This window comes from Triturus cristatus, chromosome 11, assembly GCF_964204655.1.
Source record: "Triturus cristatus chromosome 11, aTriCri1.1, whole genome shotgun sequence".
Lineage (NCBI taxonomy): Eukaryota > Metazoa > Chordata > Amphibia > Caudata > Salamandridae > Triturus > Triturus cristatus.
This window is the reverse complement of record NC_140594.1, coordinates 428760309-428788095: the sequence shown is the minus strand read 5'-3', so window position 1 is coordinate 428788095 and position 27787 is coordinate 428760309.

Genomic DNA, 27787 nt, shown 5'->3' with positions numbered 1-27787 from the left:
CCGCAGAGCTAGGGTTCAAAAACTACAGCTAGTCATTTTTCCAAAAAAGGGTCATTTTTCACTGCGAAATTGAGGTGTGACCAGGTTGCGTTTTGCGCAGTTTCCTGCCGCGGGCACTAGGCCGACCCACACAAGTGAGTTACCGTTTTTCTCGTAAGACTTTGGGGAACGCGGGGTGGGTAGAAATTTGTGGATCCACGTAGATTCCGGAACTTTCCACGACAGAAATGTGGGGAAAATGTGTTTTTTTTGACAATTTTTTAGGTTTGCAAGGGATTCTGGGTAACAGACCCTGGTGGGAGGCAGTCAAGTCACCCCATCCTGGATTCCCCTGGGTGTCTAGTTTTCAAAAATGTATAGGTTTGCTAGGTTTCCCAAGGTGCCCGCAGAGCTAGGGTTCAAAAACTCCAGCTAGTCATTTTTCCAAAAAAGGGTCATTTTTCACTGCGAAATTGAGGTGTGACTAAGTTGCGTTTTGCGCCGTTTCCTGTCGCGGGCACGAGGCCGACCCACACAAGTGAGGTACCGTTTTTCTCGTAAGACTTTGGGGAACGCGGGGTGGGTGGAAATTTGTGGATCCACGCAGATTCCGGAACTTTCCACGACAGAAATGTGTGGAAAATGTGTTGTTTTTTGACAATGTTTTAGGTTTGCAAGGGATTCTGGGTAACAGACCCTGGTGGGAGGCAGTCAAGTCACCCCATCCTGGATTCTCCTGGGTGTCTAGTTTTCAAAAATGTATAGGTTTGCTAGGTTTCCCAAGGTGCCCGCAGAGCTAGGGTTCAAAAACTACAGCTAGTCATTTTTCCAAAAAAGGGTCATTTTTCACTGCGAAATTGAGGTGTGACTAAGTTGCGTTTTGCGCCGTTTCCTGTCGCGGGCACTAGGCCGACCCACACAAGTGAGGTACCGTTTTTCTCGTAAGACTTTGGGGAACGCGGGGTGGGTGGAAATTTGTGGATCCACGCAGATTCCGGAACTTTCCACGACAGAAATGTGTGGAAAATGTGTTTTTTTGGACAATGTTTTAGGTTTGCAAGGGATTCTGGGTAACAGACCCTGGTGGTAGGCAGTCAAGTCACCCCATCCTGGATTCCCCTGGGTGTCTAGTTTTCAAAAATGTATAGGTTTGCTAGGTTTCCCAAGGTGCCCGCAGAGCTAGGGTTCAAAAACTACAGCTAGTCATTTTTCCAAAAAAGGGTCATTTTTCACTGCGAAATTGAGGTGAGACCAGGTTGCGTTTTGCGCCGTTTCCTGTCGCGGGCACTAGGCCGACCCACACATATGAGGTACCGTTTTTCTCGTAAGACTTTGGGGAACGCGGGGTGGGTGGAAATTTGTGGTTCCACGCAGATTCCGGAACTTTCCACGACAGAAATGTGTGGAAAATTTGTTTTTTTGACAATTTTTTAGGTTTGCAAGGGATTCTGGGTAACAGACCCTGGTGGGAGGCAGTCAAGTCACCCCATCCTGGATTCCCCTGGTTGTCTAGTTTTCAAAAATGTATAGATTTGCTAGGTTTCCCAAGGTGCCGGCAGAGCTAGGGTTCCAAAACTAGAGCTAGGCACTTTGCAAAAAAAGGGTAATTTTGCATTGTGAAAATGTGGTGTGACCACGTTGCGTTTTGCGCCGTTTCCTGTCGTGGGCACTATGCCTACCCACACAAGTGAGGTACCATTTTTATCGGGAGACTTAGGGTAATTCAGATTTGTAAAGGAACTGTTATTATCTATTGACTTTCCATGCATTTCTGCTTTCCAAATGAAAGATATTGTGTAAAAAAGAAGTCATTCTAAAAAATGACTGATAATTCTCATGCTAGTATGAGTATTCCCAATTTCAGAAATGTGCAAATATCTACTGTTTCTAAACTCTATATTTTGTTCCCATTTCAGAAATACATAGGTGTCTTTCATACCGATTTTTCCATGTACACTTTTTTACAGAATAATTACTATATACCCGGTACATAATAAAAAACCATTGCAAGTTACTACTCAGTTTTTGGCTCTGGGTTCGTCGGGTTCTTGGTGAACCTACAAGTCCTATATATCCCCACAACCAGTAATGTCCAGCGGATGCAACGGTATATTGCTTTCAAAGAGCTGTCATAATTAGAAGAAGTTACAGGGGAAAACGTTGACACAAAAGGCAGTTTTTTTCAACTAAATTTCAATTTATCCTACATTTAACTGTTTGTTTCTATAAAAAAACCTTGATGGATCTACACAAATGACCCCTTGCTGAATTCAGAATGTTGTCTTCTTTTCGAAAATGTATAGCTTTCCAGGATCCACTATTGCTTTTGTACCCATTTCAGCCACTAACTGGAAGGAGGTCAAAAGCACAAAAAATTGCAAAAATAGGCTATGTCCCAGAAAAATGCCAAAACTGTGTAAAAAATGTTGGGTTTCTGACAAAAGTCAAGTATCCCCAAAAAGCTGGAAAAATGGTGATTTCAACCCCACAAACCCTTTTTTGATAACATTTGCAGGGAAAAACCCAGATTCTTTCATTTGCAGCCCGTTTTTCCAATTTTTCCAAAAAAACCCAAAATTTTGCTGTATTTTGGCTCTTTTCTGTGACCCCTCCAGGGGAATCCACAAACCCTGAGTACCTTTAGAATCCCCATGATGTTGGAAGAAAAGGACGCAAATTTGGCGTGGCTACCTAATGCGGTCAAAAAGTTACAGGGGCCTAAGCACGCACTACCCCAAATAGCCAAAAAAAGGCTTGGCACAGGAGGGGGAAAAGGCCTGGCAGCGAAGGGGATATGCAACTCCCCCAATCTAGCGTCATGGTCAGATGCCATGCACGCCCGAAACTCTTCGTCATACTGGGCCCAAGCATTACTTCCAAAGGAGATTTGTGCCTTACATATAACATCCATATACTTAAATAAAGCTACACTACTCTCCAAGAATTTCTCACAGTAGGTGCTGTGGTATATAAGAAACACCAACGTCCAATTCTCAATGGTCATGGGTACACTTGGGTGCTTTACCAGCTCATATTCTTCCTCGTTGGAGTCTTCTTTTGCCCTGAGTTCTCTATGCAGGAGTTTAGACATCTCTACATACTCACCTTGCCAAATTCTTTCCTTAGTAGACAACATCATATGAGACCCCAGTGGCTTTGTAACCCCTATGTATGGGATTTTCTGTATCTTGAGCTTCTTACTCTCTTTCCCTTCTGCATCATCAGCCTTCCTCTGTCTTCTTTCCCTATGCTGGTTGCTGTATCCTTAGCCTTCGCTACACTTGTGGGCGTTCCTTTATCTTTCTGTCCTCCTTCCCTGCCAACACCCAGCTTTTTCAGAGCCGCTGCCCCTTCGCGCTCCCTTACCTACACCAGTGCCCTTGACGTACCTATCCTTCTGCATTCATGCCTCCCATTCCCACTCATGCGGCTCCCATGTAATAGATGCCAGCTCCTGCATTCACCATGGCGAGGCCTCACAAGACCTTCTTGTGGCACATGCTGCTGGGTCCCACAACGCAGTCCTGCTGACCGTTCTGGGCCATGCCTTCTCTTCTCCCTGGGGTTGTTGAGCCACACTGTGCTCTGCCAGGTCCAGTACCTGGTGAAGTCTGGACACCTGCAATGAAGAAGATAGGCCCGGTGTGCAGTATCCTGAGAAACCTACTGGTTTATCCTGTTCCTTGCTGTCCCTGAAACGCTGTACTGGCCTCTCATACCGCCACCCTTTCTGACCCCCTTTAGCCTGCCTAGCATAAACCTTGTTTGGTTTTCATGAAGTGAGCCCCCACTCAAGCTCTGTCTCCTCCCCATTACTCCACTCGAGCATGGCTGCAACAATCTCAGATGCCTTGCCGTGTTGCGCCACCTGTGTGGCGTTACCCTCCAGTAATGTCCTCTGTTGGTCACTTTGCCCGCCTGTTCACTTGTCCTCTGTGTCATTAGAAGCCAATGGTCACCATCTCCAAATCTCCTCTTTGGGGCCTGTGTTACCCAATCTCACCCCAACTGCATTCCCTGCCTGGGGACCCCCGTTATCTTCCTCATCTTCCAACTCCAGGTCACGCCCAGTTCCACTCCTCTTCCCCACATGCCCATCTGTGCTCAGCGTTAACTCCTCCCCATATCCAGCCTGCAACTGCCTCTTTAAGGGCAGCACTATATCCTCCTCGCTTTCAAGGACCTGTTCCTGAGTTAAATCAATGCCCCGCCTGACCTTCCTTTATCCCTCCCTTTGATGGGCCTGCTGACTTATGCACGCTGCTCACTGCCTGCCCCTCCCACCTGTGCTTCACTGGGGGCCTTCGGCTTAAGGCCGTGACCCTGCGGGCCTTTGCCAGCCCTCAGTTTGCAGCTCTTGCACAGCCTCCCCCCGCCCCTGGGGATCTCTAACAATGCCACTCATCACCCACAGCCCTCCCTCGCATGTTGTTGGGGCTGCTCCGCCTGCTCGGGTGCAGCCCGAACACTCACATGGGCCACCACAGAGCCCCTAGGCAGGGAGCATGCCAATATGGCAGCCGCCACCCCACTGGAAGCACTCCTCACCATTCGCGCAGACTGCGCGGCTGTACTCCAGTCTGGCAGGAGATCTAAGCGCCTGGTCTCTGTCAGCAGCCCGAGCGCTTCCTGCACCTTCTTGTCCTAGATCCTATCACACCAGAAAAGCAGCGATAAAGACTCTGAGATATTCTCTCATGCTAAGACACTAGTCCTACTGTACACCACCCTAATCTCAATCCTAAAGAATAGAAAAATGTACTATGCTGTTAGGTCTGTCACCGTGTGCACCTATCAACGAAATGATGGGTGGCAGCCAAAATGACCCAATGTATATCCCTTGGCCCACATCCTTTACCGAATGTAGCCCAACAAGCCCAGTCATCCAGACTGTGCCTGATTCTCCCAATACCCCCGCAGGACAGACCTCCCTTTAGTTGGCTGTCTCCCAAAGCCCTATTCTGTGCAGGCACCAGGAACAAAACTCCAGGTCTGACCCTCACGAACATTGGCACCCAGTTTGTTTGGAAGAAATAAAATGTTGAAACAAACCAACTCCCATGACAGCAGCTGCAGTGATCATTACAGAGGAACCGACTGCTTCTTCGAATTGTGGTGCTAACGAGCACCTTCTCTGAGTTCTTCCGTACCATGCAGGACCGAATTTAGTGCTGGTGGCAACCTGTGCAACAATCTTTTTTTGCCTCCCCATCTCACCATTACCTCCCCCTCCACAGACTTTCCCACTACCAACCTCCAACTATACCCCTCATCTCTCCTTAGCCCCTCTCTCACAAACATTTCATTTGTTTTATAGCATTACTCCAAAGGTCAGATACTGCCCTGGGCGAAAAAAATTGTCGCCCTCGCTATTGCATGTGAATAAAATGAAGGCGCATGCAGCCCATTTAGTATTGACAAGTCAATCACTGGGTGAGTACATCACAGCAGTGTCTGGGCTCTGAACACTACATTTCGGCACTGCCCCTAACTCACTTGGTTCACTCAGAGCTTATCTCCATCACCTGTGGTGCCAAGTTGTAGGTGGGGCTGTTGTGGCTTTTGGACCTTTGCAGCATGGAATGCAAGGGAGATGGGAGTGGAAGAAAGGATGTTAATGGGCTTTAAAAATGTCACCTGAAGTTAATAAAAAAATATTAAAACAGTTTATTCAAAATATTTGGGGCCAAATGCGAGGTACTCTGCTGTTGACATGACTTTAATACAGACAGTTTCCAGTGCCCCTTTGAATGTTGGCGCCCTGGGCCTGGGCCCAGCTCGGACATGCCAAAAGCTGGCCCTACACTACTCATACAAGTGTTGGGCATCAGAGCACTTTACATCGCACACCTACTATACAGGGACAATGAATCATAAGTGTGTAAATGAGTCTATAGGCAATGTTATGTAAGATAATGAGGATTACAAGGTATAGGAATCACTTAATCCATACTAGTAGGCAGTATAGTTTACATTTTTGGTCTGTAGAAGCACAAATTCTGGATTTAAAATGTACTACAGTGGTTGGGGTTGGCTTTACTAATAAGAATGTATTTCTGCAACACGAACTCTTTTTAGCAACATTAGGCTAATGAAAGACTGGGGAAAAATGTAAGGTTCCAACCACATGACTTGAAGTTTGCATGCAGCTCTTTCATGACAGTTCATAGGTAAATGTGCTATATTAGGATTGTAAAGGATCTCTGTGACAAAGGGCAGTAACCCACTGAGCTATCCACATAAAATACAGTTCTTTGATCTGCATGGTACATGTTCTTTCGAGCTGGCATATTAACCCCCAAGTGTTACTTTAAGATGAGACAGAACTGTCACTAGGCAAAACTTGATCTCTCTCCAGCCGGAACATTAATCGCTAAAGTTATCTTGACATTTTTATTGCTGCCTGAAAACTGTCTGACACACAAGGAACTCTGCAGCGGATGCTTTTAGATCCATGATCATTTCTAAACACATAAACAGCAGCCCCCCGCCCAGCACTCTATGCCGGGTGTGGCTGCACCGCGCTATAGCTGGGACTTGTACTTTGGATCTAAAGGGAGGTGTGTAGTGTACTGCTTAGCTACCTGAGCTGCTCTAACATCGGTTTGGAGATCATTTATGAACTTGCCATTTTACCTACTAAAACTTTTACCCTCAGTGTTAGGATGAAAATGCGAACAGGCATATGGCCCTGCCCTGAGTGCCTGACTGCATGTGAAACTGGTTTCCTGACTTTTTGTTTGGTGCTGGCATCACCCTACTCTATTGTGTGCACAGAAGCTTAGACCTGTCCCCCGAGATGCAAGGACAGAACGTAATCTGTGACATGATGGGGTGCACAAAGTGTGGCCCATTGAGTGCTTAGGACTGATGTTTGTATCTCAGGTAAGTCAAATAAAGTGGCGGTGGCTTTGCCCAGAGTTTTTGTGAATCAGCACACTGACTCAACCTTATTGTCTGCGTCAGAGAATAGGAAGTCTACAGACCCCTCTGTTGTAAACTTTTCCAGTTAGGTGAACACCATATCCGTGTTCTGACATGCCTAGTGTGTCTAAAGAGTGTTGCACATTTATTTTGTGGTGAATGCTTCACTACTGGGAGCAGTCAGACCCATTGTAGATTTTTCTCAAGTCAGCATGGTACAAGACAGAGGGTGGATACAGCTTCCCCAGACAGTAGAGGTGTAATTGGCTGCATAACTGTGACTGGTTGGTGGAGACCTGGACAGTGAGGTTAAGGAGGATGGAAATAGGGCTCCGCTAAAACAATAAATGAGGTCCTTTTTAGCAAAGGGCTGCAAATTAGTTCTTCTTGAGAATTGCCATTTGGTAGAAGGTAGGTGTGGTGGGTGGAACAGCAGTTTCTGTTGTTCAAGGAGAGGACATTTCTAGACAGGACCTGCCATTTTGTCTGTCCTGGATTATTTCTTCTGAAGGGCTGATGACAACAGGTGCGGAGATTTCATACCTAATTGTGCCATTGTTTTGACTAATTCCTGTTTAGAGACAACTTTGTTGCTACCTAGCACCTTGCAAAAAGGCAGTATCTGGGGAGAAGTCAGAAAATTACATTTGAAAGAAGCAACCCAACCCATATAGGTAATACCTAAGTCAGTGGATCCACATTCCATGCCTGAAAAATTTGTATAAAAGTGGAATCCAATCTATGGCACTTTGTTCCAGTTTCTTCATGAACAAGGAATGGAGTGTGCCGCAGAGTACTTGAAGACATGTTGTGGTGCCCATGCTGATGTCTGCAAGACAGCCTTTCTCCTAGAGAAGAGGCGATGTCACCTGAAGTCTGTAATTTCTTCTGGAGGACCTGAGTGTCTGACCACGACTTCCAGACTCTAGTCACTTTCTTTCGACCATGAGAGTTGAGCCATGTGTACAATAGTTTGCTACTAATATGTTCTACCTACTACCCTTGTTGATTGTATGTATGGCAGCATAGTAACTTTACATTTTGTACCCTATGAAAAGGAATCTGTACTCATGTTAAGATGCCAGAGAATAATACAAGTTATAACGATGCCAGAGACTAATACAAGTTATAACGCCAGAGATATTACAAGGCATGTTGGTTTATGGGATGCAAAACAAGCTGGTGATATTCAACAATGAACAAGTCCATATGACAAATCATGATGTGCATGCTTAGTTTCCTTTTGTTTGGTTATTGACAGAGGTACTTTTTTTAGTTTTCAGTATTTTCAGCCTCATGGGAATGCCCACATTGTGGACGCCATCTTGCTTGCTGCTCCTATGGCCAGCCGCCGAGCAAGGATTGATGAGCGTTGGAGATAGTCACCTCAACATGCAGTCTAGCAGCTTCTGAGTCGGCCTTGGAGAACGCAGTAGGCTGCCCGCTGTAGAGCGCATCAGCACTCAGGTAGGAGGACTTTTGTCCAGCTTCTATGTATCACGCATGACGTTACATCTGAGCTACCTTTTGGAGTGTAAAGAGACAGCTCTTAATTCTGTGCATATGGTACATTTTTGCAATGGCGCTTTGAACAAATGATGCAAGGTCAATACTATAATCATGAATGAGCCTTTTGACTAAACAGAGAGTTTTGAACATTGGGCATAATTTGTGGAGAACTTTACTGAAGACTATTCTTTTTTTAATAAATCTTTTTGTTACAATAAAGAACACATGAGAGTTCTGGTCATTACCTTCCCCATGTGGTATTGCATGATACAGCGTAGCAATTATAAGGTCGTTTAAATTTCTCTTATATTTTCAATTATTTATCACCTTACACTGCCTCTTGAGGCGTAATTTTCCCAAGATTGCACTTAGTCCTCTTCAAACTGGGCAGTTCTGCTAACAGGCTGGCACAGCATTCCCCTACTTTAATTCCAACTGCCCCAGATCCTCGTCCATTTATTTTGGGCAACCTCTACCTCCATATATCACCCTTTCTGCTTGCATGCACCAATCCATATTTGCCTTCCAATCCCTTAAGGTAGGCCCCAAGACCGCTCCCCAAACCCTTGATATGTTATGTTTCACCACCACGAGGCCCAGTGTGACTCATAATCCTTCCCCTGTTGGTAAGTCTGTTGCCTCCCAAATATTCAATAGGCACAATCGAGGGGAGGCCTCTATATTATCTTTCTACAATGCCATCATGCAGGACATCACTGCCCTCTAATACTCCTGAATCACCAGGCAGTCCCACCGCATGTGGAAGAATGTGTCCTTATAGTCGCAGCCTTTGGGACATTTTGGCGAGTCACCTATTTTGACCAGTGTCGTGTAGGCATAATACGTCCCGTGAAGAATCTTTAGTTGGACCAGTCAAAAACGGGAACATATGGCCACCTCTCTCAGTGGCGTAATCGCCTCCTGCCACTCATCATCCTCCAATTACCTCAGGTCCTCAGTCCACTAGTCCAGTACCCTCGCTAGAGTGTTTGGGGAGTTATACAGTATTTTCTGGTGCATTAGGGATATTGCTTTTCTTGGCATAAACTCATCAAGGAGTCTGTATTCTAATGAGGAGTATTCAAGGGAGGTCTACCATTCCAAAATGACCCTTTTTGGCGTTTCATATTTGGTGGTAGCGGAAGGTCTCCGCGGGTGCCAACTCATATTCTTTCTGGAGATCTATAAAGGATTTCACTTCCCCATTAGCCCATAGGTCTCCAACCCGTGAGATGCCTATAAGGTCCCATTTGTCAAACCCCAGGTGTTTTGCTAGGAGGCCCGGTTTTGCTGTTTCCCACAGCGGTGTGGCTTGAGTAATTTTATCACACCATCCCAATGCTGCCGCATGCTAAATTTTGAAGGTCACTATAGATGGGGCAATTGATGGTGTGCCTTGTTTTCTCCCATAGATGGCTCCGAGGTAGCCCATTGATAGCATATTATGCCTATCCTTTCTATAGGCCAGTTCGTCGTGGGGCATATGGGCCCAGGGATTAATTACAGTGAGTTTGGCTGCCCAGTAATAGTACTGAAGTGCAGAGGGTGCAATCCCACCTTCATATCATCCCCTAGTCAGTTTTTGTAGAGCTATACTCGGGGTCCCTCCATCCTAAAGGAGTGTCCACACTGCTGCTTTTATCGCTCAGAAATATGTAGGTGGGAAGAGTGTACGGTGTGTATGGAGGACGACAAAAAATGACGTAATGGCAACTTCTTGTAAAGGGATGCCTTTCCCAATACGCCTCCAATGCGTGGGTGAGCTCTTGCTTGTACAAGTAGAAGTGCCCAGTGGGCAATGAGCAGTACAGGACTCCAGCCTCGCCACAGGAGCTTTCAGGGCGACAGGGACATCTCCGAATCGCAGTCAGGATCTCAGGTTGTGGCAATGGTCGAACCTGTCTTCTCCTTCCCAGAGGTGGAGCCCTTCGGGCTTCACTACTTGCTGGGAGCAGAGCGTCTATAAGGGTGAAACCCCCACTTGTAGCCCCTCTGTGGGTGGCACCACTAGGCCGATGGGGTCGCATCATATTTACGGCCACTGGAAGGCCAAGTGTGACTTCCGGGCAGGACCAGTCTCTGGGCTCACCTCAGTGATCCACACTGGGGGAGCGCAGTGCAGATTTCACTGGGATCTTCCACGCCTAGCAGGGGGCCACCCACCTCAGGTCTATTCTTTCTTCAGATCCCTAGACTCTGGCTCATTCAATCTCCTTCCCTAATGGGCCTCTCAGTTACAGGGCCTCACCTGGATTCTGGCCCATGCGATGCTGAATGTATCCCCGGCCTTACTTTTGCGGTTGTGCCTCAACTCCACCGCCACATTACTACGGTGCTTAATTCAGGTGTCTGGAACCCTGCTCTCACCATCGTTGTTAGGTAGTGGCAACTCTTCACTGCAAGTGAGCCAACTCCGCAGCACCTGCTGGCCCGCTGATTCTCCCAGGTCCTGCGGTGCGCAGTGTGTCCCTTCCTAATAGCGATGAATGATTGTTTTACAACTGGAATGTGGTCGCAAAACAATTGCTGTTTACCGCCTACTTCAAGTAGGTGGTAAGCCACTCGCAAACACTTCCTCTTAGTGAATGGCAGCAAAAACGTTTTTCAAGAGCAGGCAGTAGTCCCACGGACCATTGCCTATTCTTAAAAAATAGAACTGAAACATTTCATTTTTGTTTTTGAAATGCATCCAGTTTTCCTTCGAAGAAAATGGGTTGCAGTTAAAAAAAAAAAAAAGTTGCTTTAGTTAAAAAGCAAACAGACATGGGGGTCTGCTTTCCTCAGCATGCCGCCATCCTTGTGTTATTGCTCATTCCCAAAGGGTCGCAAATTGCGACCTACCTCATGAATATGATGAGGCAGGTCATTTGCAACCCCATTGGGAATCACAAAATGTGTCTGAGACACATTAGTACATTTCCTTTTGCGACTCACAAATTGCAAGTCACTAAAATTCGCAAATTGCAAGTCGCAAAAGGAAATGGTCATACATGTGGCCCGATATGGCATATTGCCCTTATATAAAGAGACAAGCAACATGACCAGAAGTCATTGGCGATTCAAGTTATAAGAGAACAGTATCTTTCTTCCCCAGGAAACGACAGTATCTTGTGCATCTCATATCTACAATAGAGTTGCATGTATAGAGAGGACGCCTATAAGGTACCTGTTAGTAAAGGCTTGAACGTTATGTTCCAGATCTCCCTCCCTGCAGTACCCTCCCTAATTCCCTTCCCCACATCTGGCCACTCTGAACCGCTGGTGTGTGCAAACTGAGTTGGAGTTGCCAGAAGGGTACTGCTTCTTAGGAACCCACGAACCTTCACACTGCTTAGAACCTAGAAGGCTGCCTACATGCTGAGCCAAGGAAGGAGTGTGTCTGGCCCTACAGGAGGAGAAACTGTTCAGGAGGAGAAGCCTTGTGCCTTCCTGGTGTGGGGAAAAGACAGAGACCGTGAGTTATTGCAAGGGGGCACAGCCAAGTGTGACCTGTGTGTGCAAGGGGGTCCTTCGTTTCCCTAAACAGTTCTTGGTCTAGTTGTGAAATCCAGCAAGATTTCTCCAAAAACCAAGGCCAATATTCACAAGGGTAAATTTATGAGTGTAAATATACATCTAAGTGTGGATTTACATGTCTGCCTAAAGTTAATTCTAGTAGCTTTTTGCACAGAGGTGGAGATCTCCTTGTGGTAAAGTGTATAGAAAATGAATGAAGTATATACATTTTTAAAAACATATTTTATTGTAAATTAAAATAATGGTTATTCCTTTAGAATGAATAATATAAAATGTTGCAGCACATTACCTCATCAAATAAATGTTCATTAAATAATATATTAATGAATACAGATGAATTTATTTTTTAAATATTATTGTTCAAACAGAATTTAAAAAATCTAACAGTAGCAATTTAATAATTTGATAATGTTTATTAAAGTTAAGTAAAAGTTATACTCTTAGCTTAAATAATTAAAAAAATGTAAGTTTCAAAGATTTTTAAATACGTTTTTTTATGATAAATTATTTACATTTAAATGTAATCTAATTTTTTAACACAAATAAACAATTATATATATATATATATAAACATATATACATATAGAGTCCAAATCCCCACTCAAAGTGAAAGAAGGGTCCGACACCGCCAGGATACATTTGGGAGGATTTATTTCAGGGTAAGTTCACAGCGCAAACTGGGTAACAATACGGCAGACGCGTTTCAGCTTTCCTCAGTGCCTGTTACAATAGGAGAGCCTCGCACCTGGTGACCATTTAGGTGTTCACTTGACCACTCCCATTAGAGTCTTAATTGAGGCTCCTCCTTTGCCTTAAAGAAATATTACAATTCGCGCTGTTGAAACAGGCTGCTGCATGCTGGTATTTGCAGTCCATATGCGGATCCCCCTTAAGTAAGTGGCAAATCCGAAACACCAGGTGGCATCCCATCAATGTGGCCTCCGGACTACACCCAACCGCAGCTTTCTGTTTAATAAAATGTCCTCACTGAGACCCCTCGATGCTCCCTGCAGTCAATGCTGCTCCTCTCTCCCCACGCATATATAAAGTTGAAATTATTTTAATATTTTTTCTCGTGGGGTGTGATTTTTAAGTCGCTGCCTCCATTATATTCAATGGGAATGGGTTGCAGTACCTGTGACTGCCCATGTGTGGTGCTTGACTTACTCCAATTCTGGATTTGAGCACATTTATGACAGTTTTGGAATCTTTTTCACTGTAGTAATATTGGAAGTGTAGTTTTTGAAAAGGACTTGGATCCCAAAGGTACGTGGGTGTTTTTGTATTTGTATGTCTCTCCCTAAACCCCTCCCATTTAGGGATAAGTATTCCCCATTTTCCAGCCACTTCCCACCACAATTACTACTGAAATGGACCTTAAGTTCACAGAGATTTTGTCATTTGTAACAGTGATCTCTGCATAAAAAAGATAGGAGAAGCAGAGATATTCGTTCATAGGTTTGTGAATTGTGTTTTGTAGTATGTGAGTAATGCTACTTTAGTACTAGTAAACATACTGCAAAATGCAGTTTGGGAATAGGCCCACTAGTGTCAAGTGTTATTGACAGTCTGCTGTGAGAGACTGGTGTTTCTGCTACTGACATCCGAGTCCTAATGCTGGAGGCCCACCTACTGTCCCAATGTCCCACCTGTACCTTAGCTGGGGAAGGCTGGAAATGCTGAAGATGAGAATTGCTGTGCGGGCCACTGTGCTAACACCTTAAAAGTTGTCAAATTCCAAGTGAGGCTGCCACTGTGATCCCAACCTGCTGCTGCAGGAATACTTCATGACTCTAACCCACACCTGCCCAAACTGTAACTCCAAGGTGCAGGCAACCACATACCTAGAGAACTATGAGAGAACAAAAGACTCAGTAGCTGACAGGTCTTCAGAATGGACTGGGACTTTTTGCAAGTAACCACCAATAGGTGAAAAGTGAACTGCACTTGTGTCTAATCAGTACCCTATCCCAAATGTATATGCACAGGATTTCAGACACTGGAGTATTCTGTTAAATGGTTCTTGAAGAAAGGCACTTTCATCTCTTTGTAGATGAGGTATCAATACTATTTTCTTTCCACTGTGCAGTCATATAAATCGAAAATGAATCGCCATGTGTTACCTGCCTCAGCACCTTCTCTGATCCCCAAGACTTTCAATATTTTTCGGTGTTATGTACCTTCAATATCAGCCTGCTTCCACTGACTATCCCAGACCATGGTTTCTTGTACCTCAATGTGGGCATCAACCTTGACATTGTTGTCTCAGTTGTGGATATTCACTTCTCAACTTCCATCTGCTAAGCAATTTCAGAACCGTGGGCTATGCTTTCACACAATTAACTTTAACCTCTTAGTGATGGTAATGACAATGTGTTTCTTCTTGATGAGCATGTATTAGTCTGAAGATAGCTGTGGGAGTAAGTTCAACATATTTTTCAACATCCTCCAAGTTGGTGATTATGCTTCCTGAATAGCAACTCTGATCTGACGGGTTGTTAAGGAATAAAAGACATCAACTTCGGATAGTTTGGGTTTGCCTACCATTGATTGTCGGTCTACCTCTCCTGTTTTCAGGTACAGACGGACCATTTTGGATGCAATCTTTATCAAACTTTACTTTTTGGCTCACTCTCCTTTCTCTTTTAATCCTGTATCCTAATGTTTAAAGTCAAAGAAGAGAGTGCGGCCCTTCCTCTCTCCAGAAGCTTTATGATTAAAGACAAAAGCTGTCTTTTGCCATACCCTTTAAGCAATTTAAATCCAGTTTGTTATTCACCATTTCCATTATCGGTTTCCCTGTACCCATTATGAAGACCTACTTGTCCAAATGTTTTCTCCCTCCTACACTACCTCTAATTTGACTGTCATGGGAAATCTGATAGTTTGTTTCTACTTTCACTTCCCAATCGCCTGCACTAAGCACCCTTCCTTCTTCCTCCTTCTGCCTGTAACAATCTTTGCTTGTGCTTGGTCCACCATCTCCAGCGTTCCAATGTGATGAAGAGGATCTGAATGTCCTCTTGCCTTTCACTTCTCCAGTCACACGTTGCTCTAGGATTTCCTGTGCCGACGTTGTCAACAACATTTTAGGATCTTTGGGTCTCCATCTCTAGTGCCAGCCTGCATACTAGTGTAAGGCCTTAAAAGTGGCACTCGCAGGCATCACATCTGCTGAAACCTTGCCTAGTAAGCATTGAAAGAGCTCTGAAACCGGCCACTGCATTCTGCAGCATGGATTTTCCTTTTACCACTTCCTTCGTAATGCCCAGTTGTCTCTCCAGCTCCGGTCCCTGTGCTTTGCTACTACCAGAACCGTATCTGACAGAGCCTACAGCTGTCATCATCACAAAACAAGATCGGAGCTGTCCTCAAGATAAAAACTACACACCTTATACCAGTAAATTGATGGTCCATCCTGCACACATTGTCAGCCATTTAGCCAGTGGTTGGGTGAGAGAGAAGAGTCTCTCAGCAGTCTGCAAATTTTCTCTTGTCACCACTCACATTGGGCCTAAGTCACAAACTGCACTTTGTAGTACATAAAGTAGTACTACAATGGTACTTCCGAAATAGGGGAGTGTGATAATTACCGATAGTTACCGCTGTTTGCTGACACTGGGGACTCGGTGTCCCAGAACCAAGTTGGCCCACAGGAGGAGCATACAGATCTCGCCGCTCGTGCTCTGAAGTGCTGCTGGACTCCTGCGACGCGGGAGTGTGATAATTACAGCTGGTTACCGCTGTTTGCTGACACTGGGGACTCGGTGTTCCAGAACCACATTGGGCCACAGAAGGAGCCTACAGACCTTGTTGCTCGCGTTCTTAAGTGCTGCTGGACTCCCGCGGCGCGGGCCGTGCCGAAGCCGCACCTGGACCAAGGGGGGGCCCGTTTGTGCCTGTAAGAGCCTGGAGGAGGCTGGGCTGTGCCTCCTTTTTGGATCTGCTTTCAGGTGGCCCTCTCCTCCATCTCTACCAGTATACATTTAGGAGCAGCCGTGATGAATAGGAGTAAGCTGCAAGAAAGGTTGGTTTCCATTGGGACCTGAGTTTCACAGACTGTCTTGTTATAGGGTAAGCCCTACGGTGGCACCAGTGTCACTTCTATCAGCATGGTTCCTTGACAGCCTTGGGTATCTTTTAGGGGTGGAGGGGCAGAGGATTAAAGAGGTCTCTGGTATTTCCCCCTTGAACATTAAGCACGCCAGTGCAAATGTTACGCAAATTGAATCCACTACTTTTTTTATTCTTGCTCGTAGACTCCTAACCCGAGGGGTTCTTATAGTGGTGCCACGCTGTTCTATCGTTATTACAAGTATCTTTTTTACATAACTGGGCATTATGGGGAAATGCAAGACACCTGCCATAATCCATGCAGCTCCAGCTATAACGACTATGGAACACAGGTGGGGGCTCTAGATTCTATCAGACCAGAGGCCTGTTGTCGGAGTGACTTGACCCTTGGGTCAGGGCCCAGAGACAGGGAAGTTTCCACACGTACGACCAGTGGACCGGGATTACTGCTTCAGGGCCCAAACATCATCATTCATCTTCCACCAGAAGCAACACCATATGTTGTGGGTCTGGGTAATGTACTAGTGCTAAAGCCAGGCGTCACTGAGGATTTCCACCAGTTAAAAAATAAAGTACTTCATTGGCTTAATATTAACACAACCTTGGGATTTAGAGTGGAGAGGAACATTATCATGGTACGGAGGGTGTCATGGATAGGAGGATCTAAAAAGAGTAGCTGCGGTGACTGCGTAATCATCAACTTCAACCAGCCAAACCTGGCAGAGAAAAATCTTCATGCAGCCAGCCGTCGCAATAGCACTGCCCTGTTACCTCCATTATGGCCCTACCTTTGGGGTACTTCGCAATTGTTGCACGGCATTCAAAGCTCTACTTCTGAAGTACCCGACTGTTTTGGGGGCATTTTTTAACAAGTGAATTCTACTATTAAAGACTCCAACTAGCTGGTGGAGGTCTTTAACTATTTGAGCCATTGTTCCACACTAAGACTCCTACCGGATGGTGGATGTCTTCAATCCTTTGGACCCAAGCCAACTATTTTAATTATTACCTAGCAATTGTATACCTTTATTGGATCCCTACCATTTCCTGAATTATAGCAGGAACTTCTGATTTCCAACCCCTGGTGGAATCTCCATTGAGGATCTCAGCATCCTTTGAATCCATTGATCGGTTTCTCTGTTTATGTGGCTGTCCACCTCGTCTTTTACAGTCCTGAAGAAGACCCGCCTTGACGCATGACAATCTGCGCTGTTTTCACGGTCAAAACGTCAATGTTATTGTCATTCATGTCCAAACAGTCTCATTGACCCTAACTTTAAATCGCCACTGGGTCTTGTATTCGTGTTATAATTTCAGAGATAGGACAGAAATTTTGAATCAAATTTATTTATGTCACTTATCTATGTCATGTATATAGCCCACCGCTGACTTCACTTGTCACCTTATTTCACTTATTCTCACAACAGTCACCTTTTTGTTTCACTGCAATTTAATTGTGTTTGTGACAGCCATATTCAACTTTCTTATGAATAACAAAAGAGTAAAAAAACTCTGCTTTTTCCAAATCATGTTCTCTTGGTGTGTTCGTATCATGTGTTTTTCTTTTTAAAGTTTCGTTTGTTGAAATAAATTTGAGATATATCCCTGTTGGATTCGGTTGTTAATGTGGTCAGACTGCTCTGGCTGGGCAAGTTATCCTCTTGGGCTCTAGACAATAATATCCTGTCAGATGCCCAATATGGTTTCCGTTCCGGCCGCTCCATGATAGATCAATGCTTCAACCTTTTTATGTTATTGAATAAGTATACGGTAGCCCGCTCTGGTACCATCTTCCTAGCCTTTATGGATCTTTCTTTTGCCTATGACTGTGTGAACAGAGGAAAGCTGTGGCTGATCCTTGTTTCCCTGGGGGTGGACAGGGACATAGTATTCTTTTTACAGACCTCCATTGAGACCCTAAGGCGGTTGTGCGATATTCGGCTGGCTTGAATGTATCACGTTCATTTCCCGTCAAGGGTGGAGTCCATCAGGGTTGTATCTTGGCCCCTTTTTTATTTATTCTTTATATCAACAACTTGTAGAAAACCCTTTTGGAAACCAAGGCCGACTTACTTTGGGCGGGACGGCGCGGTCTCCCGGTCCTGTTATACGTGGATGATGCTGTTTTGATGGCCAGGACCGAATGGGGCCTGTAAATGCTCATAAACTCCTTTGCCCAGTTTATGGGGCCCTGGACTTGAGGGTTAACAACTCTAAGTCATTTATCATGCAAGTAGGGGCTCGGCCCAGTAGGCCATATTCTATTAGGGTTGGTCTTACCCCGAGCCTAAAGTCAAGTGTGTTCTCTTATCTGGGGGTATTATTAGATGATAAAATGAATTGGAGGCCCCAACTCACCTGGAAGAAAAACTACATCACCCGGGAGTCTGCAGCCATTTTTAACTTTGCCTCTAGGTTGGTGAAAAGACCGGAGGGGGCGCTCTTAAAGCTTTACAGGGCCAAATGCATGTCAAAGGCCCTCTATGGTAGTGACATTTGGGGGTACTCCTCTATAGATGATCTTCATTTTGAGGAAAAAACATTTTTGAGAAGGCTTTTATCTGTCCCTCACGGCACTCCCTCTTTTACTGCTCATGTGGAGCTAGACATGTCCTCTGTCTCCGATCAAATAGCATTTCATCCTGTGTCTCTCTGGCTAAAAACTTGGGTTGAGAAGGGGACCTCTTTAAAGAAAACGATCCTAAAAGATTGTCAGGGTCTCGATAATGCATTGAGAGTACCGTGGCTCAGATATGTTGAAAAGAGCCTCATTAGCATGGGAGGAGGAGATCTCTTTTCCAATCCCGATGCGACGAATAAGACTGATCTGCCAATTATTAAGATGGCCTTCTTTGAGCACCAGTCCATGGTAAGGGAGGAGAACGAGCTATTGAAGCTCAGTGTACGTTGCTTCATCATCTTAAAGACCACCCAGATGTTGGAGCCGTACCTACTGGGGCTCATGAACTCATATGACCGTTTTCTTTTGACTAGGTTCCGGTTTGACCTTTTTCACCTCCTCCTTGCCCACCCCAGGGTCAAAATTGGGGCAAATCTTGTCAACCTGTGGCTGCGATTGAAAATCTCCACAGGACATGGTTCATTTTATGATGTTTTGCCCATTTTATGATACCCCAAGAAAATCTTTTTAAATTCCCATTCTGAAACGGGCCAATTTTAGGCAAGTATGACCTGCTTTTATCTTTTTACAAATGTTGACTGGTAACACTGTCTTTTGTGTGCTTCACTTTTTAAAATCCACGTTCAGGCTTAGGGTGAGCTGTGACTAAATAGCCTGCTCCCCGATATTATTACCCCTAGCATTATGCATTTTATCTTGCTCCACTCGCCTGTATAACTAACAACTTGATCTTGTGCATGGTCCTATTGTATCATCTAGAATGATTTGTCCACCAGGTACCATCGATGCGTTTGATGAACCTTGTTAACAGCAAATTTTTTAATTTGCATATATTATGGTTAAACCAGGTATGTCCTTGCGTGCATTGTATCTCTCATATTTTTTTTATCCTGGCTTTTGTGGTGGTTTTATTAACGGAATTGAATTGAATTACTTCTCACATGCTACTATTCTTAACCGTACTGCCAGAGACCGCTTCCTCTGCCTCTCCCAGTTTTTTTTGTTCTGAGGTGTCCGCCACATGTGCAGAGATCTCAGCACATGTAGATATACCTTTTTTTCAGTAAATGTTGGAGTCACAGGGGAGTGACTTGAATATTGGGTATAATTACTACTAAATGAGAAGGGTTTCGGGAGGAAATGATCCTCTGAAGTTACTACTTCCCTAAAAGTGTCATAATAGGTGTAAGTGTACTCCAGCCCAGCCTTGGAATTAGTCAAGCACCACACATGGCCAACCACTGGTACTACAGCACACTTCCAAAGAAATCAATGGAGGCAGGGAATTAAAATAACACCCTATGGAGACTAATAAAAAAAAATATATACCTATATTTATTGTGAGGGGTGGAGCGAAGATGCAAGATGAGCTTACTGAGGGAAAATGCAGAAAATGCAAAAGTTCAGTGTCGGACACCTCAAGAAGACGCTCACTCAGAGATCATGTGCAAGAAAGTGAAGTGATTTTCCATGTGATCTCAGAGTTAGCGTCTTCTTGAGGTGTCTGACACTGAACTATCTATCTATCTATCTATCTATCTATCTATCTATCTATCTATCTATCTATCTATCTATCTATCTATCTATCTATCTATCTATCTATCTATCTATCTATCTATCTATCTATCTATCTATCTATCTATCTATCTATCTATCTATCTATCTATCTATCTATCTATCTCTCTATCTCTCTATCTCTCTATCTCTCTCTCTCTATATATATATATATTTTATCTACTGGCATCCGGGAGAAAGGTTGTGGTCCAGAAAGCACGCATTTGTTTAAATGGGGTAAATCCGTTCAGTAGTTTTTGAGAAATATCATATTGTACAGATATCGATATTTGAGATTTCTGACATCTGATTGGTTGAGGTGTTACAAGCAGGAGCTTGCGGCTCATTGGCTGCGAACTGTTGAGACTAAAGTGTTGGCAGCCATTTTGTGATTCAGTCCGTCAGCTTGTATCTCTCTGTAGTTCTACCTCTGCGAGGCAATACTGAAAATATACTGCAGCTCTGTCTGCGCGAGATTCACGTTTCACGCTCCCTCTCCCCCTCCCCACATCACCACTTTGCAGCTATGCCTTTAGAAGCCAGTCAGTCGACTCGCAGCTTTGCGAGCTAGTACGCTGCTGTGCCTCTACCTCTGCGAGCTAGTACACTGCTGTTCTAATGGAAGCGGACGGCCCGTAGTTCTCCCTCTGCGAGTCGAGCCCATGGGCCTTAGCTGTCCCTCTGCAAGCCTGGGTGTGAAATGTTGATAGGTCACACTATATGAGCATTGAAAAGCCATTTGTGATTCAGTCTGTCAGCTCGCATCTGTCCGAGGCAACTCTGAAAACATACCGGAGCTCTGTCTGTGCGCGATACCCCTTTCACGCTGCCTCTCCCAACATCAGCAGGTAACGCACCCTCTTCCCACATCACCAGCATACCTCCAATAACCTTCTTGGGCCCGCAAGTCTCCCTCTGCGAACCACCGGTCGGCTCGCAGCTCTTCGGGTGCAACTTCTCGGGCCCACAGTTGTATCTGTGAAGCCAAGACTGGAAATCTACTGCAGGTCTCTCTCTGCGAGATACCCCCTTCACGCTTCCTCTCCCCACATCACTGTTCCTCAGCTATCCCTTTGGAAGCCGACGGCCCGCACTTTTCCCTATACCTGTCAGCCTGCAGCTGTTCCAGCCAGTCGGCTCGCAGCTCTTCATCTACGAGCCAGCCCGCCGGCTCGCAAGTCTCTCGGAACAGATGCAATGGTGCCAACGATCATGCAGGTCGGACAACCAACACTGCTCTGACACCCCCCAGCAGCAACTCCGTGTCTGCCATTTCCCCCTCACCCCCACCCCTCACAAACAAATATGACAGTCAGGTTAGGGAATCTTGAATGTGAAAAATTGGCGAATGTCGTACAATTATTAATAGGAAGATGCTTGTGAGGACAAATAAGAATCTTACTCATGTATGGATTTACATATAAAACATTTTATTTAAACAAAAGAACAAAATAAAAGTAGGTACAGGTATGGCGTGTCATCCCTCGACAATTTGTGAATCACAGCCTGCAAGACAAAAAGAAAGATAAGATGGTGCGTCATGCGTCCAGCAAAGAAGAGAGAATCACAGCCTGCAAGACAAAAAGAAAGATAAGATGGTGCGTCATGCATCGAGCAAAGGAGAGAGAGAGAGAGACAGAGATAAAGAATGAGAGAGAGGAAGAGAGAGAGAAAGAAAGAGTGAGAGAGAGAGAGGAAGACAGAGAAATAGAGAAAGAGTGAGTGAGAGAAAGAGAGAAAGAGTGAGATACAAGGAAGAGAGAAACAGTATGAGAGAGAGGAAGAGAGAGAGAAAGAGTGAAAGAGAGGAAGAGAGAGAAAGAAAGAGAGAGAGGAAGAGACAGAGAAAGAGAGAAAGTGTGAGAGAGAGAAAGGAAGAGATAGAGAATAAGAGAGAGAGTGTGAGTGACAGAAAGGAAGTGATGGAGAGGGAGAGTGAGTGTTCACACTGTGGAGAAAATCTTCACAGCTCACCTTTCTGCCAACGGTGTGTCTCGAACCACGTGCCGGCACATAATGCAGCCCTCAAGTTTAGTCATCTGAAACATAGTATAGAAAGAGTAATGGCAGAGTACATACAACTGCACAATTTGTGAATCACAGCCTGCAAGACAAAAAGAAAGATAAGATGGTGCGTCATGCGTCCAGCAAAGGAGAGAGAGAGAGAGAGAGCGAGAAAGAGAGAACGAGTGAGAGAGAGGAAGAGATAGAGAAATAAAGAAAGAGTGAGAGAGGGAGGAAGACAGAGGAGGAGAGAAAGAGTGAGAGAGGGAAAGAGAGAAAGAGAGAGAAATAGAGAAACAGTGTGAGAGAAAGGAAGAGAGAAAGAGTGAGAGAGAGGCAGAGAGAAAGAGTGAGGGAGAGGAAGAGAGATAAAGAATGAGAGACAGAGAGAGGAAGAGACAGAGAAAGAGATAAAGTGTGAGAGAGAGAAAGGAAGAGATGGAGATGGAGAGGGAGAGTGAGAGTGAGAGTTGACACTGTGGAGAAATTCTTCACAGCTCACCTTTCTGCCACTGGTGTGTCTCCAACCACATGCCGGGACCTAATGCAGCCCTCAAGTTTAGCCATCTGAAACATAGTATAGAAAGAGTAATGGCAGAGTACATACAACTGCACACGCATAATTCTCTGTTTCACCCTGCGCACTCAAGCTGCTGCACCCCATCGACTCCCGTCACCCAGAGGTGTCTGTCCGGCCTGCGCACTCAGGCTGTTGCACACCATCGACTCCTGCCACCCAGAGGTGTCTGCCTGCACACCCAGGCTGCTGTACCCCATCCAGTCCCACTGCCCAGAGGTGTCTGCCCTCTGCTGTGCACCCAAGCTGCTGCACCCTATCCACTCTCAGTGCCCGGAGGTGACTGCTCATACCTGCGCATCCAGGCTGCTGCACCTCATCCACTCCCAGTGCCCGAAGGTGTCGGTCTGCTCTTGTTCACCCAGGCTGCTGCACACTATCAACTCCCACCGCCCAGAGGTGACTACCCGCTGCTGCGGAAACAAGCCTCTCTGCTCACCTTCCGCCACCGGCGTGTGTGTAAGAGGGTGCTCCATGTACTGAAGCAACCTTCTCAGGCATACACGCGGTAAAGCAGAGCTCACAATTCATATTGGGTGTTGATTGTCAGGATGGCCACGCATCATCGCAGGCTGCAGACGTGTTGAGCTCTGGTGGCACTGAGTGGCGGGAGTTCCATGTTGGGGGGACGTCAATCCGTGAATCACAGCCTGTTAGACAAAAAGCAAGATAAGATTGTGCCTCATGCGTCCATCAAGGGAGAGAGATAGAGACAGAAAGAGTGTGAGAGAGGTAGAGAGAGAGAAAAATAAAGAAAGAGTGAGAGGAAGACCGAGAAAGAGAGAAACAGTGAGAGTGAGAGAAAGAGAGAGAGAAAAAGAAAGAAAGAGAGGAAGACAGAGAGAAAGAGTGAGAGAGATGAAGAGAGAGACAGAGAGAAAGTGTGAGAAAGAGGAAGAGAGAAACAGAGGAAGAGTGTGAGAGAGAGAGAAAGAGTGAGACAGAGAGGAATAGAGAGAGAAAGAGAGAAACAGTGTGAGAGAGAGGAAGAGAGAGAGAAAGAGTGTGAGGGAGAGAAAGGAAGAGATAAGGAGGGACAGTCAGTGCCCATACTGTGGACAAAACCCTCACAGCTCACTTTTACGCCACCGCTGTGTCTCCAACCACATTTCGGGACCTAGTGAAGCCCTCAATCACCCACATCTGAAACATAGTACAGAATGAGAAATGGCAGAGTATATACAACTGCGCACGCCTACATCGCTGTCCTGCCACTGCACACCCAGGCTGCTGCACCCCATCTACTCCCGCTGCCCACAGCTGTCTGCCCGCTCCTGCGCACCCAGGTCTCACTGCTCACCTTTTCGCGGACAGGGCACCCTGCACATCATGCAGCCCCGCTCTGCAGGCCAACAGGTCTCACATTTGGTGCACCCATCATCATCGCAAGTTGCACACCCGCTCACAACTTGTGGTGCCACTAACTCAGTGACCAGTGAGGCCATTTGAGATGTCATCAGTGATGTCATCAGTGATGTCACTGACCATGTCATGAGTGATGTAATATGTGACTTCATCAGCAGTGCATTGCTGGGGCGCGAGTTATAGTTAGCTCTACTAACTATAACGTTCGAATTTCTCTGTTTTTGTACGAGTGAAATGACCAACTAACTATAACATCCCTTGAACCCCATGGTTTTATCAGTGAATTTTAAAGGTTTTTTTAAATGCTAATTTCTAACTATAACGTCCCTTAAACCTATGTTTTGTTTTTCAGTGAATTTCAAAGGTTTTTTAAATGCTAATTTCTCACTATAAAGTCCCTGAAACCTATCGTTTTTTCAGTAAATATATATATATAAACTTTTACATTGGATAACCTGATTATATAAAATACATCAAACTTTTAAACAGTTTCAAATAAAATAAACTTTTCAGATGAATTAAATATATCACTTTCAACCACGTTTACTAAATATTAAATATAAATGGATGATTATTTTCCAAGTATTATTTAAACAATCATATTTATAAATGTAATTAATATATTTAAGCTTTATTATTATTTAATGACTATTTAATTTAATGAGTTAATGTGCTATAAAATTGTATCTTATTATTTTGAGATTAATAATACATTTTAATTAAGAATAATGATAATTGAAGTGAATACATTTGTATTTATAGCATACATTAACATATCTCATTTAAAAATAATAAACTTTCAGAGCAAGTAAATTGCTCGCGTGGCAAGATCGGTGTGAACAGGCTAACTGCCTGGTCATGGAAATCACAACCGAGGGTTGGGAGACAATAACTGATGTGCAACTGGTTGCAGACAAATTCGCTAAATACTATACTCAGCTATACCAATCGCAAACGGTCTATCCAGTCGAGAGTCTTACTAAGGGACATTCGGCTCCCAGTATTGTCGGAGATGGGTAGGGACTTCCTCGACAGTGAGCTCATAAACGACTTGCAATCCGGGAAATCTATGGGCCCCAATGGTCGCCCAGTCGAACTCTATAAATTAAAGCCTGATAAAATAGCCACCTATCTCAAGGCCATGTATGTGGAGATCCTGGAGGCCGGTATGCTTCTGCATGATTAGCAACTTGCCACAGAAGTGGTTATACATAAAGAGGGTAAGCCTAGGGATCGATGCACCTCGTACAGACCCATCTCACTCTTGAATGCTGAGGTGAAGATCCTAGCCAAACTGTTGGCTACACGGTTGATTGGAGTGATATCTGATTTGGTCCACCCAGACCAGTCAGGTCTCATGCCATCTAGGAATACTTCCCTAAATCTTCACCAACTCCATGGAGTGCTCAGCAGAGTAGACACGCTGAGGGAAGGCTCTGTGGTGGTGTCCTTGGATGCCGCCATGGTGTTTGATACAATCGAATTGCCCTATCTCTTTGTGGTGTTGGAAAAGATGGGGTTTGGACCTGGATGTATCGGATGGGTGGAACTCCTATACTCGGAACCATTGGTGCAAGTGGTGGTGAATAATAGGAAATCGACGACATTCACCCTCGGTAGAGGGACAAGGCAGGGATGCCCCCTGTCTCCGCTGTTTTTTGCCTTGGCACTTGAGCCCCAGGCGAGCTGGATTCGTATGGATCCAGTGATGCAGGGCCTGAAATGGTCGTACGAATGGGAGGACCGTATCTCCCTGTACGCCAACGATATCCTTTTGTACCTGGAATCGCCGCGGGCCTCGATCATCAGGGTCCTTGATATTTTTGCTACCTTAGGCAGATATTCTGGATATGCCATCAACTGGGCCAAATCCGTGCTCTACGTGCTCAGAGGGAGGTTCCCACACCTGCCCAGGGGATGCAGTATGATGGAGGTAATTAATGGATTTAAATATCTTGAAATATACATCACAGGAGATCCTAAGCAGTATTATGAGCATAACCTTTTGCCTCCATTGAGGCAGCTCCGAAGTGATGTAGAACACTGGAAGACCCTTCCGCTCTCCCTGCTGGGCAGGGCGGCTCTTTTCAAGATGAGGTCCCTGCCCTGCTTTTTATATATTCTACATAATTCGCCCGCCCCTGCTCCGGCTTCCTATTTCGTGGTATTTGAAGGCAAGCAGAGAGCCCTACTGTGGGCTACGGGTACACCTCGTACATCACTTCCTAAATTGGTGCAGAATAGGGCTCCCAGATATCAAAAGATATTACTGGGCGGCGCAATTGACCGTAATAAATCAGTGTATTTCTCGACCTCATAACCACCCGGGATATCTAATGGACAGGTGGCTGCTACCAGGAGGGTCTTACACACGGGTGCTCTATTCCAGACCAGCTACATTGCACCTCACAGGGCCGACGGCACATTCAGTCCAAATCTGGCATACAGCCCACAAGAGTCTTGGGTGGGACAAGAAGATCACGCAAGTCACCCCCCTGTGGGATTCGTATTTATTGGGCACCCTTAGACATTCTAGGGGCTTTGATAGGTGGGACCTGATAGAACTGTCGGAAGTGGGGGACATGTGATAAGGGGGCAAGGTAATCGAGTTCTCCGCATTGCAACAAGAATACGATATGGCGGACTCAGAAATATTTCAATACTATCAAGTGAGACACGCCCTATACGCACACATCCCGAAGGGGGACACCCTACCCTAAAGCAACACCGCTGGAAGACAGACTCCTAGACAGCTATATGGCCAATAAGTCAATATCCCTTGCATACCATAAATGAATTCATCATGCAATAGACCCCCTGGTATAGCTACGAGAGAAGTGGACAGGTGACCTGTTAGAACTAGACGATGAGGATCGGACTGAAGCGCTAGCGTCTTCAAGGGAAGTGGCAATTTCATCGTGACTTAAACTAGTACAGCTGAAAATATTGCACAGAACGCACTATTCACAGACAGCCCTGGACCGTATGGGTTATGGAGTAGATGCAAGGTGTAAGAGAGAATGTGGAGGGGAGGGAACGTTCTTCCACATTTTCTGGGAATGTCCGATCATTCGTAAGTACTGGATGAGCGTGTTAAGATGCATGACGGAGGTGCTGGGCCAAGAATTATACCCAGAGGGAAGAAGGTGTTTACTTAATGCGTGGGGACCAACGGATTTGAACAGAAGAGAGAAACTTTGGGCGACCTTGAAGCACATGATAGCTAAGTGCAATATAGCCAGACTGTGGGGTGCGAGTGCGGCCCCGACACTGGCGTTATGGAAGCAGGACATGGACTGGTGTATGTTCAGGAAAAAAACAGTCTATGTATCCAGGGGATGTCCAAAGAAATGGTCTCAAATATGGACAAAATGTAATTAATATTGTGGGGGGCATTTGTGTTCCACCGTGTCTCCCCGCCCTCCCTGCCCTCGATGAAACTCTGTCGGCTGATTAATGTGATACTGAAATATGTATAATTGAAACTGATTATTGTGCCTTCCCAAGCTCCTGTTTGATAACCGTAAGAATTTTTCTTTTTGTCTTTTATGTGATGATATTATATACTTACATCACTGCTCTCAATAAAAAGAGTTATATAATAATAAACTTGATAACACTTCTCTATACTTTCCTGTAGGAAG